General features: G+C 46.2%; 1 long non-coding RNA gene across 1 annotated transcript; it reads left to right on the top strand.

Moving 5' to 3' along the window:
• Positions 1 to 5,077: 5,077 nt before the first annotated feature.
• On the top strand, positions 5,078 to 16,418 carry LOC129382940 (uncharacterized). The gene is made up of 3 exons (XR_008610913.1): positions 5,078 to 5,253; positions 7,303 to 7,432; positions 16,386 to 16,418. It is a non-coding gene; the product is annotated as an uncharacterized lncRNA (long non-coding RNA).
• The last annotated feature ends 91 nt before the right edge of the window (positions 16,419 to 16,509 follow it).

Below are 16,509 nucleotides of genomic sequence, written 5' to 3'. Positions count from 1 at the left end.
TCTGTTTCGGTCCGTTTGCTTTTTGCCTTTTTTATTTTTGATTAAAGTCTTTGTGTGTGTGTTCCAACCAACGGCTTTGTCCTCAATTGGGTTCTCGGAGGCTCCGCCTAAGAGAACCATTAAAACATTGAGAACACGAACCTTTGCACCCCACATTTGGGGTCGTCACAAGCGACCACTTTCAAATCGTGCTAATAAACGACACTACATCCTCACAGCTAAAGTTAACACAAGGAGCTCCACAGGGCTCAATATTAGGACCGTTTTTTATTTCTTGTTTACATTAATGACATTGTAACTATACCCTACTCTCCTGAACTTATTATGTATGCCGATGGTACTAATATCTCTTTTAAGCCCACAGATCTAACAGGTTTAGAAAGAAGGGCCAACACCTATCTTGCGTCCCTCGCGGCCTGGCTCCGGGAAAATAGGCTGCAGCTTAACACAGCGAAAACAAAGTACATAATATTTCGTGCACTTAAAAAACCACTAAGTAGGGAAATCGTTTACCTTTTGAAGGGCAACAGATAACCAGGGTTAAGGAGCAAAAGTTTCTTGGTGTTTGGTTCCAAGAGCACCTTTCATGGAATGTACACATTAATAATTCAGATACCGAACTCTCGCGATCTGTTGGATGCTTGTATAAAATTGCGCACTTAATACCTATTTGGCTGAAACAAAACTTATATACTTTACTGTTCTACTCCAGATTATCGTACGGCATATTGGTATGGGGTGCCACTACAAAAACTAACTACAACAGGCTCATTATTCTACAAAAGAAAATATTGCGCATTTATGAAAACTATCATGGACCATGTCATGAAGTAAGCAGATGGCCATTATTCTTTAAATACCGAATGATTAAAGCTAACGGCGTTTACGACTTTAAACTACTACACTATATATATAAAATGCACTATATATACACGAAAACATTAATGAAGTGCCTTACGATATGAGACTAAAAAGAAAACGGACCCTAAACACAAGGACCAATTATGGTAAACAAACAACCAGGTACCAAGTATTAACAATCCTAAATAAGCTAAAAGATAACATTGATTTCAGTATGACTAGAAACGCCTTCAAAAACCATGTGAAGGAATCGTTTCTAACACAGTGTTTGAGAGAGTGATTGTTGCAACATAAATATATTATAACCCGCTATTTTCCTTTTTTTCTGTATGACGTGGATACATACATGTTCGTGGTTATATGCTGCACTTTAGTGTATTATGGTAATTTACATGTACAACCTGTACTTTATTGCTTGTGGACCGGGAGAGGAAAGGGGAAGAGGGGGAAAAAGGGGAACATTATATTATTTCACCGTCTATATTAGTAAACACTGTAGCGCAATAATTTTGTCAATTCTGTTCTCAGTTTCTGTAAACTCGCGTTCAATGTGTTAAAATATGTAACGTTATGTGTGTCCGCTCACTGCCAATGAACTACCACTAAATAATGTATATTACATGCGTATATTGAGGATACAGGGGCCCCTGTCAGGCGCTGTGCGTCTTTTGCCCCTGCACCTTCCTCGAAATTGTACTCAAGATGAAATAAACATTCATTCATTCATTCATTAAAGAAAACAGCCTCGATTCTCTTGGTAGCAGCCAAACATTTCCCGAATTGTGCTGAAGTCGTAAGTGCTGTGTTCTTAATGGTGTGCTGTGTGTGTTTATAAACCACAGTAATGAAACAGGGCAGCTTGAACAGGCATAAATGGAAAGAGAAGTGAATGATGTTGGTACGTGTACACACACGAAATGGTATCCTTATATACGTACATATACAAAATCGTATATATGTGCATATACAACTTTTGTAATGACATTACGTTCTTAAATATTTCATAAATGCGCCTACAACACAATGCCGTCAGTTCTGCCTCTTGAAGCTCCTCATTACTGGTCACAATGATTGTACAAATGGCTCAACTTCATGTGCATCTACGCAAAGACTCGTTCATTTAACTACTACTCTCTTCTAAGAGGCATTCGCCCTTGGAACGACCTCTCTAATAGTATAGTTTATGAGGGTGACCTAGAAAATTTGTGTGGCTTCCTTTACCAACAAATTTTTGAAAAATCTCTCCATTACCTAACACATTATTTTTGTAATTGCCTTTCCGGCTATTAAGATGCAACCACTGGTTAAATACTTTTTCTGTATGAACTAATTATTTCCTGCTCGCTCTATAATTCTACTGAATATATTCCGCTGTGGGAAATTTTTATTGTTGAATGAGCTGTCACATTCAACAGCGTTCAGTTTCTTCTTTTTATTCATTGTAATTCTACGTTACTGTAAAGTAGCACACTTTGTACCCTCTACTTTTTGTACAAATATTCACATGTGTACATTAATTAGTCTATATGTTATAATAATTGATTGTACTCTCCTCCCTTACAAAATGTCCGGAGGGGCCTGTAAGGTATATATATATATATATATTTATTTATATATATGCACAACATAAAAAAAAACCGAGGCCACAACTTATATATGCGTAGCATATATAAGTTGCATGTATATGCGTAGCTTACTTAGATTGCGACATCTCGACACAATCCTTGCACACAGCGGTGTTGCACACTTTCAAAGAACAAACTGACGTGTCTAAACCTCGTATCGCTTTTGCTATTTCCTTCCTACTGTACGCTCAGCACGCATATCGTACGCTCAGCACACCTGGAGTTTTCTCTTAGGTTCCTCCAGAGTCGGTTAAGTCGACCTATGTAATGCTACGAAAAAATGTGCTTCCAGTGGTTCTTTTGGAATAGTAAACTGTAAGACGTGTGGTGACAAATTATGAACCATTAAAGAAGCGCTACAGGTGGAGCAACTACTTGCCTTAACTACGGGGCTAAAGCCACCTGTTTTGACCAACATCACCACCAGCACCAACGGCGACAGGTTCGAACCTCTGTCATCCGGTAGTGCAGCGCAATGCCCTGACCATTAGGCAAGGCTCGCACGCAAGCTTCTCTCCTGTCAAAATTGTTGCTTGAAACATCTGGCGCGTGCGTCATGGCCAGTTTTTTGCATTATTTCGCGACAGCTAGCACTTTGACACTCTATGTGAGACTGCACTGCTTCTGCGATCGGCGCACATTTTTCGTCAGACGGATACCTACAAACTGTTTGGCGTTCAACGGTGCAATAACATGGTGTTAAAAAGAAATGGATATCCGAATGCTGTCACCGTTAAGACTACGCTCGTACGGTGGTCGTCTTGAACACTGCAGTAGTTCAACTGCCGTGTGCCTTCAGTTATTTGATCGTGGTTTGAGAAGTTCTCTCCATGAAGACAACCAGTAGGTTTGGGGTTCACTCTCCATGAATCACAGAATCAACTTATTATCCTCTTTGGTGAATTTTGCATTCAGTTTGACGTGACCATGTTCTCCGAAACATGGCACGCTACTGACAGCGATAAGTTGTTGCTTGTTGGCTACAACCAGTATAACATAAACCGTAGATGCATGGGCGGCGGAGGAGTGGCTATGCATATCGCGCGAAATAAGTCATATGAACTACACGTGTCACAGGCGACTTTGAAGTGCTCTGCTTACAAAATCAAACTGAAATTTTTACCGTGCTATACCGTCCCCCCCCAGGAAAGATTTCTTAGGTTTGTTTAGACGAAGTATTAGAATACGCCACGCTCAGCCAAGCATGCTTCTTAGAGGTGACTTGAACGCAAACTTCCTTGGCGAGAATGTGCACTCTGCTCAGCTGATTGATAGAATCCTGGCGGTTTTCAGGGCGTCGTTTAGATGTTTAGAATTTAGATGTTTCTGTCCACAGTATCAGTACGATATGTTCAGATATAAGCGACCATTGCATATCGCAATCACGGATTCAACTCCTAAGCCACAAGATGATGTTCCCGAAACTTTTGTAAGATACAGGTGCCTGTCGAAGCAAAATAAGTACTCCTTTCGGGTCTGAAGTAGCAAAGCCGATTGGTCCGCGGTGTATACCAAGATCAATAATACTGATGCCTACGCTGAATTTTGTCCATATTTTCAGAACCTTATGACGCCTCTTTTCCATATAAATGTTTCAAACGAAAGAAAAGCATTAGGAAACCGTGGATGGGACCAGAACACATCAAAATGATGAACAAGAAAAATAAACTCTCTAAATAATGTTTGTCTTCAAGAAAACCGAGCCAGTCAAAGCCCTTCAGAAAGCACCGTAGCCTATTAAATTTTTGATATTTATAGTATTGACACGCGTACTTGTTTGTCTTTTTGCAGTGACCGCACTTCACCAGCTAATAAATATTGCAACTTATCACGCAGCGGAAAATAGGCTTTTCTGTATCGGAAGTTCCTCGAATGTTATCGCGGGTTCTCTCTGTTATGTACGTGTTTAGCCGAGCGTTGCATGATCACACACATTGCGTGCACAACACAAATAGCGGGGTACATTCTAGAACTGACGCGAGCATCAGCGATTTCTCAGGAAGGGTTGATGAGCCATCTACAAATAGCGGACGTGTGCGATCTGCAAATGAGATTTTCGACAATCGATGAGTGGTGGTCGCTGCCCTCAGTGTGCTGGGCGTTATTGATTTTGCTGGGCACAGGATAGCCCAATAAAGTGGTAAGCTCGTATATCAGTTTTGGCGCCGTGTCTTTCTTTACCTTTGCTGCAAGGTGACAATATACACTTGGAGGAAGTCGGCACTTCATGCACGTCCTTACATAGAAATTGAAATTTTTCTTGAAGCTTCAAGAGGAGACACAGACTAAAGGAATTTGCTTGACAGGTGTCTCTGTCCCCACATTTGCGATAACTAAGCGTGTGCGAACAAAGCTCGTGCAGTAGAAGAACCGTCTTTATATTATTGCGCGCTGTTCTGCAGAGATGTGGCTGCAAGTCAATGACTTCGACAGGTGACCGAGTGAGACTTTCCTACCTGCATTATATCCGTCCTTACTTCAACGATAGCAGAAATTATTGCGCCGGAAGTGCTGCACATCTGCTGTTGAGATTGACCGTAACATATAGTGGCACCATGCGAAGCAGCCATTCCCACCCGTGCAGTGAAAGAAGATGCAGAAGAAGCAAGCTGCTCCAAGGGCTCTGCACACATTGTGGGACACGGTCTGCGCGCTCTACGTTCCAATTTCGGGGAACGTCGATGTGCAGGAAAGTCGACCCGTGTTGCTTGCTGCTTGACAAAGAGACCTGGACACCTTACCCAAGTAATTTGAGCCGTCCTGACAGGTACGTTTTCATGTCATCGAGCAATGAGCCATTCTGTGCGCGGTTTCGAGAAGATTTGCGCATATTATGCTTTTAGCTCAACCGCAACCGTACACTGTTATTAAGTTCTTAGTATACGGCGGCATATATTCTGTACCAATACACCGGGTTCTCCGAACCACTGAACTGCAGCGTGCCCCAGTGAAATTTTGATGTCGCGTTTTTGGTACACAAGTTGATAGGTAAAGCAAATAATGCGAGGCATTCTTTCCCGCAATCTTCGCACTTCACGGTAGGTAGCTAGGGGTTGGTTCCTGTCTTGCGTTGCTTTATAAAACGAAAATAATTTATGACCTATGGTGGAATCGAACCTCGGCCGCGGAGCACACTAGCCTGATGGTCTAACCACTGGCCCACCATTCTTAAAATGTTTTTTAACCACAAGGTGACGATCGCACGCATACTTCTCTCATTCCGACGGCAGCAATCCCTCTGAAATACTCGGCGCTTGGGCCACGCGACACTTAGCTCTCCTTCTTTTCTCGGGACAGCTCGCACTTTGAGGAACCAGGTCAGCATAGCCTACTTTCCCCAGCTATTACCTTCCAGCAATTTGTGCCATGCAGAAACAGTGCGAGATTCTGCTAATTTCATTATCGCCTAAGGTAATCACGTTTTAATTTTTCTTCGCTGCAATACGACGGTCACTAGGTATATTAGGTCACTAGGTATTAGGTCACTAGGATATTAGGTCACTAGGATATTAGGTCACTTGCTGACCTAATATCCTACGCCGGCCGCCTTCACATTACAATGGCAGCTGTTATACCACTGCGGCTTCGTAACGACCGCAGAAATGCTTACATGAGCCCATCTTTACTTCGTAGCAATCACGTATTTATCCATCACGACTTTACTCGCGCTCCTTTACAAGCTCCTTTCGACGGCCCCTTCAGAGTCCTCAAGCGTGACGCCAAGTCAAGTTTTTCACGCTTTTTGTCAAAGGACGCGAAGAGACAATTTCCATCGATCACTTGAAGCCGGCTCATGTAGGCTCTGGCAGCGCCATTTCCACAACTTAAGCCGCTCAATGACTGTGCCTTCTTCCCTAGGATAAGAGCCATGTAGTGGACAGTACTTATAGAGCCCCGCCGTGGAAGAAGAGACTGGACTAGCACCATCAGGCATATAGGCTCGACGATGGCAACCGCGACATTAACGCGGTCATCTGTTTAACAAATGGCAGTTCTTTGTGGGCCTTCTGTTTCTACAAACCGATAAAAGCTGATGAGGTTTGGGTCATGTTCGATGAGGTTGATAAGGAAGTATGAGGGTTGATACGGGTCGGATCAATTGCGATAAGGTTGATAAGGACCAAATAGGGTTGATAAGGGCTTGATCGAATGCGATAAAATTAATAACACGTGATAAAGCTCGGATATAGTCGAATAAGGTTGATTACAACCGATAAGGGTCTGTACTGGTTGGATCAAATTTGATAAGATAGATAATGACACCGGGCTGCGTGAAGATGAGCAAGTGGCACAATGCTTACGCATAATTAGGCAACGCCAGTGGAGTTTGTGCCGTAATTTTACTACTTTTTCCAATACCTTGTATTGTGCCATGTAGTGCGAATATCTATAATACCGTATTTTTACTCTTGCATTGTATTCTGGCCCTTCTGCTCTGCAATGTACTACTGTGTACCTTGGAGGGTCTTACAACTAAATAACTTCCCACAGCGTCTGGTTGCACCCCCTTTGCGTGGAAGTTGTGTGCGAGGTGCCGAGCCGCTCGGCGCTATTGCGGTGTCATGAATGAGAGATGACTCATTTCCTTCTAATTGGGCGTCGGTGAGCCAATTTGTCAACAGCGGCGGCAGAATTGCGTCTAAAATTGATCGAAGTATAGAGAGCCTTCAACTCTACCGAATTGGATTCCGCGCTGCTCTAGACGGCGAATGTCTCGCTGTGAGCGAGCCTTAGCACTTGTTACATGGTTGTTTCACCATCGTCTTCGCGTCTTTCTAATCGTCTTCCATTAATTTTTTGTGGCCTTCACGTGCAGTGCGACAAAGAGGCAGCGACATCAGAAGCAGCAGCGGCCCAGGGACCATGGCCGCCGGCAGGGAGGACATGTACCCCATGTCGCCTTCGGGCCCTAGCCCCTACGATACCCTCACTCCCAGTGCATACGAGTGAGTTGCAAGCTCCGACTTCCTGCATTTTTATAGACGCGCTTTTCTATTGTACGTGTCATTAAATGTTTAGACTGGCGTGATACCTGCTATACGTTAGCACGTTACGTTTGGCACTCATTGCACGCACCGTCTCTCCACAAGATCATGGTAGACATGCCGAGCGATGAACGTGTTAGCGGGCTGTGATCGCGTACCGTGCTTGAGTGAAAAATGAAATTGACTGTGCTTTGGGGAACTAGGCTCTCAGAGCTTTCTGTATCGGGCCAATGCATCGGAAACTGTAAGACGCTGGTGCAGTGAGCTAAGTGGAAATCGAAACACTTTCTTGGATTCGTTTTCTTATCGCCTTCAGTCTGCGCAGCATCTAAAGAAGCGGCGCGTGTTAATAATGACAAAAGTTCACTAATACTTTGTCCTCAGCATGAGAGGACACTAAGCGATGGTCAAAGAAAAAATTGGCTGAAGGCTTATCTTGGTTAAGCCTGGAAGATTGCGAAAGCAATACCCTTGGCTGCGCCTTGGTTCGGCTGATGGTGTGGACATAGTTGCTCTTTGTTAAACTTATGGCTATACATCATCCGACATAGCGCAAGGCAGCGCGCCGACCACTGCGAGGAGCCTAGCTCTAGCCCCATTTAACCTCCTAGCGTGACGTCACACCAGCGAGCGGCCTCTCTCGGTAGCGCCGCAGCAGCGGCGCGCAAGGCTTGGCCTCCACCATGGATGCCGCGAGCTGGGGCCCCGTCTCTCGGTCTGGCGTGACGTCACACGGGCACGTGACGCGCAGCTATGTAAGGCGGCGCCACGACCACCGATGCGCCGAAAGTGCGAGCACTATTGCTTTCGCAATAAAACGTAATGCATGCCATGCACGAGGGGCTTCGCGGCCAAGACGGCTACGAGACGGCGCCTGAGTAGCGCGAGTCGTCCGCATACAAAGCGCAGCATGAGCGGAGGTTGTTTCTTGCGGCTGCTGTGCATCGCGCTGACACACGCGCTTCTTCTCGCGATCTTCCGATTAGCGAGGCAGTTGCGTCACACCTATAGCTCCGTTTGCAACGCGGCTCACGAGACAGTGTGTCCGCGCAAGCCTTTATCCCACGAAATGAAAACACTATAGCGCTGGGCTCAAATTTCGCAGTGTCGCAATCGTCGGTGAATTTTTATCCTCAACATTTCTTATGATTAGGCTTCAAGATTGTCACGTGACGCTCCCTCTTAGTTTTTTTCTTTCCCGCATGGCGACCACAATGGCTCCGCCACCTTGCTACCTTTTGCTTTCTTATGACTTAAATATTCAAAATGTGATGTAAAAAGAAGCATTTGCATCTTGTATCGCAGTGCTATCGGCAAAGTGCAAAGTGCAAAGTGTATCGGCAATGTGCTAAATTCCTTCCGTAGGCCTATATTTTTTAGAAGGATCCTATCACTATTTATAATATGGCAATATATTATTTACGATGTGTGAAAACATGGCATTCTATATTTGCGTGCACCGGCTGGATTACCTCCAGCAGTCCGAATCGCACGGAGAGGAGGAGGAGTAGATTTTAGTGAAGAGAAAGGAGGAGAGGTCGGCCTGGAGAGCTAGTCTCTAGCCTGCTACTCTTCTCTGGAGAAAGGGGAAGTCGGAAATACAGGGAAAGGCAGGTGGCTGTTGATTATGTTATAGTACAATGAGATACTATATACACGTTGTTCAAGATGCGGATGCGCACTGAAGGCGCAATACACGTAAGAGTAATCTTGTCCATACAAAAAGTAATCTTGTCTCAAAAAGTTATTGCACAAACACATTTCGCACTGACTGCACGTCTCACAGCTTCTAGAGGCGATCGTCTAAACCAGTCTCACTTAAAAAGTTCAAAAGAGATCTTATGGCACGTTGGGCACAGTCAGCACTCCTCCCCGCGCCCAAAAGCTTTTCTTCTGAAAAGGGGCGGGAGTCCAAGCAGTCAACAGTAGATTTGAGTCTTCTTCGTTCGGCCGCATATGGAGGGCACACGCAAAGTACGTGAGCTATTGTCTCGAGAGTGCGACAGACGCTACATTGAGGGTCCCATGCTTGTCCAGTCTTGTGAAGGTATCGGTGGGTGTATGCCACACCCAGCCGTAATCGATGAATGAGTGTTTCCTGGCTTCTCCGCAACCGAAGTGGAAGCCGGAATTGTAATCCAGCGTCAAGTCAATGGAGGCGCTCTTGTCGATGTTCGGGGTTGTCCCAATGTCCCGCCGTAGAAGTTTTAATGGAGGTATGGAGCAAGGCGTTAATGTCATACCGGGAAAAATGAATTTTTATAATGGTTCCGTCAGTGTGCGCCTTTTTTGCTTCCGCGTCAGCCTGTTCGTTTCCAGCTATTCCACAATGGCCAGGAATCCACTGCAGCACGATGGTGTGCCCGGAATGAGACGCCTCAGCAAGCAGAGACATGATGTCATAAACCAGAGGACTATATGCGGTTCTGTCATTCATATAATTGCTGATGAGTTGCAGTGCTGGTTTTGAGTCACTGAACACTGTCAACTTCTCGAGACTCTGTTGCAGTATGCGGTGAACTGCTTCTCGAACTGTGGTCAACTCAGCTGCTGTAGACGACGTCCTGTGTCCTATCTTGAACCATTGTGCGATCCCCATTCCTGGTACCGTGTAGGCCGCCGCGGAAGAGGTCTGTGTCACAGAACCATTTGTAAAAACATGTTCGTAATATCCATACATGTAAGCAATGTATGATAGCGCGAAATGATTGAGGCCAGCAAGCAGCATTTTCGACTTCTTCATTATTCCAGGGATTGAGAGTCTCACCGTTGGCTTTGGCATCATCCAGAGTGGAACTTCGGGTATGTCATACGGTTCGAAGTCCGACGGCAATCAGTCTTGCTGCAACAACACGGCTTCTGAGTAGGCGGACACAGGCCGTACGCTTGTGACGTTCGTGAGTGGATGATTCCTGTGTCTAGTCAGTAGCCATAGATGCACTCGCAATGGCTTACGTTGCAGATAAACTCGAGCTGGGCACGCACGTGCCTATGCAATAGTACCCCAAGTAGACGCACATCGTGGTAGTCCTAGGCAAATTCTCGGTGCGCGAGCCTGAGTCCTTTCAAGTGTGCCTACAGCAGTTGCACTAACCCGAGAAAGTACAGGCGCACTGTAGCGGAAGTACCCAACGAAAAGTGCCTGGTAGAGCTGCAGAAGAGATGATTTGGATGGTCCCCATGATTTTCCAGACATATATCGAATGATCTGAGTAAAGCTGTCCAGCTTTTTTCTTAATCCAGAGAGGTGCCTCGACCAAGGTAAGTCACGGTCGATGATGACTCCGAGAAACTTGTAGTGGGTTACTGAAGGTATAATCTTCCCATCAATTATAATGGGGTAGCAGGCCATTGACTTCCGTGTAAATGCCATGGTTACACTTTTTTCCGGTGAGAGCTGCAGTCCGCGACTGTTTAGGTATGTCGATGTTATTGACACCGCGCGCTGCAGCTTCGTTTGCACTTGCAAGCGCGTTAAGCTCGTGGTCTCTATACAGATGTCGTCTGCGTACACAGAGACTGAGACTGTGCCTGCGTGTTCTTTGACCAGTCCAATGAGAACGATATTAAATAAGCTTGGGCTCAATACACCTCCTTGAGGCACTCCACGATAGACGGGGTGGTTCTTTGTTTCACCGACTGGAGTTGTCATGAATATCGTTCTCTCTTGAAGATAGCTGGCTATCCACTGATGCAAACGTCCCCCGACGCCACATTTTTCTAGGGCATTTAAAATTGCATCAAGTAGAACGTTGTCAAAAGCACCCTTGATATCTAGAAAGACAGCAGTCGTTAATCGACGGCGACGTTTTTGATGTTCAACAGTTGTTACTAGGTCAATGACGCTGTCGATTGACGACCAACCCTTTCGGAAACCTGTCATTGCGTCTGGATATATATTGCGCTTCTCCAAAAACCACTCCAGGAGCGTCAAAACCATGCGTTCCATGGTTTTACCTATGCAACTGGCAAGCGCCACAGGTCTGTAGGAAAGCATAGCATGGGGTGTCTTGCCTGGTTTCAATAATGCCACGATTTCGCTTGTCTTACAGTGTGCAGGCACAGTTACCGAGGACCAAGAGAGATTGTATAAAGCTAGAAGCTCTTCAGTCGCTCGAGGGCCTAGATGGCGCAAGGTAGAATAGGTAATGCCATCACGACCAGGCGCACTTTAATGTCCTGAAGAGGAAATCGCTGCACGTAGCTCTTGCAGCGTGAATGGGAGTTCGAGACGATCGTCCATTGTTGGAGGAGCACACCTGAGCACTGAAGCTACCGATGTTGTAGATCCGGAGAGGTGTATGCAGAAATCTTCCTCGATTTCCTTCTCACTGCGCATCTGGATGACAGCCAAAGCTCGGAAGGGACGTAGCTGTTGGGAGAAGATGGTAGTGCTCGTACAACATGCCATATTGTAAACAACGGTTTTCTTGGGTCCAGGCTCGTGCAAAAGGACCTCCAACGTTGTCTGTTGAGCTTGTCTAAGTATCTTTGAATTTTCTTTTGCACACGGCGTAACGTCCTCAAGTCTGATATCAATTTAGTTCGCCAGTATTTCCTCTGGGCGCGACGTCGGACTGCCCGCAGCTCTTCATATATAACGTCAACGGATGTTCTTGAATTTGATGTTTGGATGATGCGTGTTGTTGCGTGCATTGCTGCTGTAATGCGCTCTTTAATCTTTTTCGGTGCAATTATACAGTTGCTGGATTCTTATAGCTTGTTCTGAAAAGCATCCCAGTCAGTCCGTCTTGTATGAGAACTTGGAAGTCTTGTAAACCATCTCAGTTGTACATAAGTAGGTAGGTGATCACTGCCATACGTTTCAGCATCTATGCACCAGGTAGCAGAAGACGAAAGGCATCGTGAAGCGATAGCTAAATCGAGACAGATGCTGTACGTTGTTCCACGTAGAAATGTTGGTGAGCCGTCGTTCAGGATGTCAAGACCATTGCTGCTTGTGAAGTCAAGAAGTTGTCTTCCTCGAAGATTTGTGATCCTACTACCTCAAAGCTGGTGGTGCGCGTTGAAATCGCCTACAATAATATGAGGTCCTTGGCAAGAGTCAAGAACAAGTTTCAGGTGTCCAGAGTCAAATCTTCCCCTGGGAGAAATATAGCCACCGATTATCGAGATTATCCGGCGCTTTAGCTTCAGTGTTATAGAGACGTACTCGTTGCTGTTATGCACCGGCACTTGGTTTAGCGAATACGTGAGGTCACATCGCACACATAGTAAAGCTTTGCTAGTATTTCCACTTGTCCCAGACGCGAATTGTTCGTATCCAGAGAGTCTAAATGGCGGTGTCATATTTGGCTCGCATATTACGGTAACTGGAAACCGATGCTTGAGCACTCTCTGTTTAAAATCTCCCAGGCGACCCTGTAGACCTCGTGCGTTCCACTGGAATATTACGGAACCGCTTATCCTTTCCTGTAGTGACAACCTTGAAGTTGATGATGCCATGGCCTTTGCTAGCTTTTATACAGCAGCAAGCACTGGTTCTAGTGCGTCGAGAATTTGCACCGGAGCCCTGGCAACGGGCGTCTTAACTCCTATGAGCAGCATTCGCAAGGAACGAATCAACTGTGCAAGCATTGCCTTGATTTGCCCATCCGACGATGAAGGTTCATGTTCACGCTGGCGTTCCGGCTGCACTTCTGTACTCCGAGATGGCAGGGAAGGCCATATAGTAATGTCCTTGGTGTTCAGAAGAGTAGACGTGGTTAAAGGTGGCTCTGACGTTTGAGGACTAGCAGGAGCGCGCGACGACTTTTTCTGGAGTAAAGGTTGTCCTGTTGTCGATGCTGATCTCCTTCTGCGATTACGTGAGCGCCTCTGGTGGCGGTGGACCTTGGTAGCCGCTTCTCTGTGTGTAGATCGATCTCGTACCATTTTCCTTAGCACGGACATTTCAGTCTTTAATTTTGGACAGTCCTTCGACGTTGCCTCGCGCGGCCCATCGCAGTTAGGGCACTTCAAGTCAGAGCCAGCACACGCCAACTCATCGTGATCACCACCACCGCGCGGACATGTCATCTTGTCCACGCACACAGCACTTACATGCCCGATTTTCTGGCATTTACGGCACTGCAAGGGTCTAGGCATGTATGGACGGATAGGATGTGGCACATAACCCACTTTGACATGTGTTGGTAAGGTCTCTCCCTCAAAAATGAGTTTTATGCACCTTGACCGTCCAAGACGGTGTATGTCTGTGATATGGACAGTTGAGGAGATTAGCGTTGGGAGAACGACATTATCAATATCTGTATCCACATCGTAGCACGTATCCACCGGAGATAGCGCGGAGAGAACGTACTTTCAGAGAGGGGCGTGGCCGCCCCCTGTTCCGCGCCTCGGCGCTCGTAACCGAGGCGTCGGAGAGGCTCTCAGGCGCTGTGGTACTGTTGTCGCGGCTTGGATGAGGCGACAAAAAAAAAAGGTTTTCCGCTGCTTTATGACATATTACTGATTCGCAAAAGACTGCTCAAGTTGTATGTGGGTCTAATTGCGGGATGGGTCACAATTTTGTAGCGATGCCATTTCGCGATGCTAATGTGTTTTGCGCTTTTCGCTTTTGTGAGTGGTCAAAAGCCGCTCAGCGTCGGGTGAAGTGTCGAACGCGGCCACTCAAGAACAAGAAAAGCGCCGAAATACATTACAGTCGGCAAAAAAGCATCGTACAAAACTGAGGCCGCGGAGCCAATTTTCTCGAATGCTTAGTTTTTTTTATCTGGAGACATACACTCGCTACATTCAAGTGAGTACGTAGAAGAGGAATGTCTCTGCAAAAGATCCTCGCATGCAGAGGTGGATCCAAGTTCCTACATTGGAGGGGGGGGGCGCTACTAACTACACGTCTGTAACCAGAATGTCATGATTTGTTCCCAGTTGCATCCCTTAGCGCCTTTTTCATTAACATCTTGCAGACAACCATGTGGCCAGTCTGAAAACAAATTATTGACACCAGTGGGCATGGTGAAACCTTGTAATAGCACTAAAAACTAAAACTAAAATATTGTACCGGAATCTGGAGAATATCGGCTACAAATAGGAACGCAAGGGGGAATTCGAAAAGTTATACAAACAGCATTAACCAGCAGAGTGTGGCGATTTCTTCATTTACTCTAAAAACCCTGCCGAGCTACGCCTATATGGAAGTAGATTAACACTCGTGAGTCATGGAGAACAAGTAAACTCTGGGAGAAATTTGCCGGTTGTGGGTTTAAAATTTTCTGAGCCAGTTTCAAAGCTGCCTCTTTAGAGCAGCCAGCTTCAAAGCAGTTTCACCAGCTCGTATCGGCGCTTTTTTTCCTCTGTGCATTTCGCCGTCCTGATATGGGGTGAAGCAACAAGTAGCACTCCCCGCCCAAAGAAACGAGCGCCAATCGCCAGTGTACTGAGACTGATGTGCACGTGAGAGAACCCTTAGTGGTCAAAATTATTTCGGAGCTCCGCGCTACGAAGTACCTTATAACTATGCTACATTTGTGCCAGTACGTTCGGAATATTGTATTGCGAGAGCTATTATATGGACACTCCAGGCCGTGACATCGACATTTTCTCTCAATTACGGTGAACACATTCGAACAAGGCAACAGCGCAAACTTTCATTTTAAGCAGCATGCGTGCGTGCGTTACAAAGAAAGTTGGGTGCCACGCTGACGCTAACGGAACCGAACAAACCCGGCACTCGGTATCGAATATGCTGGCATCTCGCGATGTCGCCGGCGCCGCCAGGTCTGGCGACACCTCTCCCTCTCACTACAGGTGAGGAGGGTCAGGAATCGCTAGACCCTGCGGCGCCGGCGGTGAAAGCGGGGTCCTTCGCGAAAGCTATGCTCACATTGCGCACAATGCTTGGTGCTCGCCTGCGAGGCTTCCCACGTTTCCCTTCCAAACTGCCTTCGTCGTGCCCAGTTGTGCCGCGGAGCGACATGCGGACATGTACTTTTAGGAGCAAGACGTGAATCACTGGGCAATGAGGGTGGCGGAAGTGGCGGCACGTGGAGACGCAGCGTCGTCGCCGCTACGATGGCTACTGACTGGAGCTACAGGCACGAACGTAAAGCTCCTATGTGAAGTGTGCGTGCGTGTGATCGCCACGCGAACTGGCCGTTCGAGGAACATTGCGTGTTTTCGCGGGCTCCTTTCACGCTTGGAAAAACACTTATGTAGCACGCGTTGAGTAACAGAAAGCTGTACCGGGAGCTTTTCATGTTGCTGTACAATTTTCTCATTGACACTTTTCATCTAATTATAATATTTGTCAAGTTGATTAATTAAGACTAATTATGTAATTAGGCGGAATTAAAGGAATAATCTGAGCATCTCCAGCGACGGAAAACGACATTACCTTGGTTCTGTCCGGCTACGTGGCATTCGCATATTTCTAAACCTTGGTGCATGATAGTTGGGATACCCTGTATACAGCCGGCGCTTGTTGCCCGTAGGTCAGATTTTCGACGGTGACCGACTTTGCTAGCTCCTATTGTTGTGCTTTGATTGTCACTATAATTTCTCGGCGCAAACTCGCCCAATAAAATGTTAGTTTCGCGATTCACAGTTCTTGCTACTGTGTACATAGGTGGCTCGCATAGGTGGATCTATTACAAACACACTGCGCGCGGGAAAGTTGTTTTAAACTGCTTAGTAACGAATATATAAACTACATTTCTGCTTTGCAACACGCGGAACCACTGATAAACCTCGTTAACCTGGCTTTTTAGTCTTTCTCTAAGCAATATGAATTCTTCATCACTCGCTTAAGTTGAGCCACACTAGGAAGTCTTGCGCATGTTCGGCAATACATGAAGTGATTGTAGTTCATGGGGAAAACAGGTTGCGGAAGTCTCCGGACATTTATTTTTGCAGCCGCAATGAGTCCTCTACTGTTTGGTTTTTCTTCCAGGAGGGACGTCGAGTCCATCACCCCAGAGGACACGTAAGTGCCAACGCCACGTCTGTGTGTTCAACTCGCGAAGCGGACAGCCGATTGACAGTACCTGTAAGGCACGACGTAACGCGAGGTGAAC

This window comes from Dermacentor andersoni, chromosome 3, assembly GCF_023375885.2.
Source record: "Dermacentor andersoni chromosome 3, qqDerAnde1_hic_scaffold, whole genome shotgun sequence".
Classification (NCBI taxonomy): domain Eukaryota; kingdom Metazoa; phylum Arthropoda; class Arachnida; order Ixodida; family Ixodidae; genus Dermacentor; species Dermacentor andersoni.
This window is presented reverse-complemented; position numbering and strand designations above follow the sequence as displayed.